This window comes from Gossypium arboreum, chromosome 7 (genome assembly GCF_025698485.1).
Source record: "Gossypium arboreum isolate Shixiya-1 chromosome 7, ASM2569848v2, whole genome shotgun sequence".
In the NCBI taxonomy this organism is placed as follows: domain Eukaryota; kingdom Viridiplantae; phylum Streptophyta; class Magnoliopsida; order Malvales; family Malvaceae; genus Gossypium; species Gossypium arboreum.
Window position 1 is genome coordinate 27,321,081 of NC_069076.1, and position 3,069 is coordinate 27,324,149.

Consider the following 3,069-nt stretch of genomic DNA (forward strand, 5'->3'; position numbering starts at 1 on the left):
AAGCTGGGCCAGAACGTTTAGCGGTACAATTTCACATTTCTCTTAGAATGATTTTTCCCACATCAATGGTCTTTGCCTTTAATATCGAGTATAACGAGAGCATTCGCTCTAATGAAATTGTGGTCCTATGTGAAATAGGCATAAGACTTAATCGAATGAAAGATAACCATACCTTCGCTAATGGTGTCAAATATTCTCTACGACAAGTATGAGTTCCATGCTTTGACACAGTCCATTTAGAACCCGAAACTGTAAGTTCCACGAGAATTTCTTGAAATTTTTCAACCTCAATATTTCTCATCAAAGAAGAATATTCGCTGTCTTCGAAATCAGGTAATTGAAAGAATTCATTAATAACATTTGAGCTTATTGGTACCTTGATTTATCGGACAGAAACTTTTGTTAATTCGGTTGAGGTCAAATTCTCATAAAATTCATGAACTAACTCTTCATCTGCACTAAGTCTTTTCTCACAAAACAATTCTCAATTGAGGGCTTAAGCAATTTGCTGAATGCGCGCCATGAAATGATATAGTTGCTTTCTTTCAGTGTAAAGCCTTTTTCTGGAAGCATTTGCTTATTTTTGAATATGCTATCGTATCTCACTTTGGCTTCTTCATAGTAAAACTTGTTTTGTGATTCTTCAACTTGGATAGAGGTACGAGTTCTTTTGCGATGCATGATTAACCTGAGCATAAGATGGAAACAAATATTTTATCAAAAATTCAATTAGTATAAAATATTAATAATTCAATTAATTAAAATTTTAAATAATTAAATAAAATTAAAATTTAGGAGGAAAAAAATTTCTTACCACTGTTGTATAAAAACTAAAGACTCAAAATAAAATAAATAAAATTTAAAGCAAAAGATTTTGGTCGAGGGTTGGTTGGAAGGGTGATTGGTCGGTGGCTAATGTGATGGAAGAGTGGTGCAAAGGTGACAAGGGGTGTTTGGTTTGTGCAAGGGTGCGCACGGCTTGAAGAAAGGAGTAACAACAAGGTTGAGGCGTACAAAGGTTTGAGGCCAGCAGCGACGTTCGAGATCAGCAGCAGCAACGCACGAGAAGGGGCTATTTTGCAGGTCTCCAGGCGTGGGAGCAGATGCGTGGCATCAGGGCGTGTGGGTTGGTAGATACGATTGGAAAAAGCTAGGTGATTCAACTGCTAGTAGGCGCAGGGGGTAGTTGTTGATGCTACTACTGGAAGCTTGAAGGTGCGGCACTTGGAGTGTGGAGCTGCTACTAAGGGCATGTGATGCTAGGGAATTTGGAGGGTGAAAGGTGCTAGCTTTGATGGAAAAGGAAAAGTATATGAGTGTGGTATTTAAAGTGATAGAGGGTAAGAGTTCCATTAGAAGTCTTCAAACAAATTAACAACAAAATATTCTAGGTCCTAATGTCATATAAAGTTAATGACAATTAATAAATAGTATATGTATATTAAAATATTATTTGCTATTACTTTATTTATTAAAACAAAATTTTATTAAGATATGATAAAATTTAAACTAATTCTAATTCTAATTCTATACAAAGTTGATGATAATTAATATACATTAGAATAATTATAATTATATATTAAGTATTATTTGTAACAACCCAAAAGTCAATGAAGTCGGAAACGATGATTTCGGAATACTGTTCCCAATGATAGGATCAGTGAATATTATTTATTAATATTTGCGAGGATATTACAGTATTATATTGAAGTTTGGTCTAATAATTTTTAATTATTGGAAAGTTAGACAAGGTACAAGTGTATCAGTTCTAAAGTCGATGGTTTTGGAAATTGAGGTATCGGGACTTCATTTCCCTAAACCGGACTCGTAAATATTTAATAAAAATAATTGCAGAGTTATACTAGAAGTGAATTAAATTTTGGTTATGTAATTTTTTGACGAAAGAGTGTTTAGCTAGATTACATGAGCTAAATCGCGTAATTGAATAAAGAATAATTTATAAATAGAATTAAATATATAGGACTTACGTAATAAATAGAACCATAAGATATGTGATCTTATTAATGGTCGGTTATGACATTATTATATATGTCTTTGAATATATATATTGTAACATCCTGATTTTCGGATTTATTCGCGGTTTTCAATATTTTGTAAAGATTTTAAAAATTTTGTATTTGGATGTGAAATTAATATTTTGAGTAGGTAAATGGGCTTATAGAAGGCCCATGTGTTGGCCAAAACCCGGTTGAATTTTTGAATTTTGGACTTAGGAGTTAGGGGTTCTGGCTAGGTGGCCCTTGTATAGAGTTATGGGTAAATTGCATCACAAAAAGAGCCTTAGTAGAGTGGCAAGGGTGACGCCACTAGGCTCCTAAAAAGGTGGCGTGTGGAGCATTGGGGAAAGCATGGGATCGATTCCCTGTGTTGACAAATAGATGCATTTATTTTTAAGTGCTGGAGGGGTAAGTGTTGGAGTCCAGGTGGATTCTGCTAAAGGAGAGTTTGAATCAGTTCAAACGCTTGGATTAAGGAGGGATAAGGGGAGAAATTTAAGGGATTGGGAGAGAGGCTAGGAGTTGGCCGAATTTTGGGAATTGAAGAGGGAAAAAATCGGCAGGGGGTTTGAGGTTAGTATTTCGGCACCTAGGGTATTGGGGGGTGCCGTTCTCTTCTGCTCTGACATCACAAGGTTTTTCTTTTCTCTCTTTTTCCTCTCTAGCCGAAACTACCACTTTCCCTATTCTTCTTTTTCTATTTTTCTTCTCCAAAACCATTCATCAATTCTGCTGTTCATCAATACTTTTGCCGAATCCATAAAAGCCGAAATCTTGAACACACATTACTGGTACCGATTTCTTCAAAGCCACACCCTTTAACATTGTGTTTCCATTAATCAACGATTATTCTTTCTAAACTCTAGAGACTTGTTGGCAATTCTACATCCAGGTTATAGTTCCACATTGTCATCTCCTTCATCACCCAAAAGCCGAAAAACCATAGATTTGGGGGCTTATAGCCGAAACTTCAAAACTTCAGGAGTCGAGTTCTACCGTCGTTTGAAAGATAAATCTGCACCAGATTGCGTGGAGATCAAAAAGGAGTAAG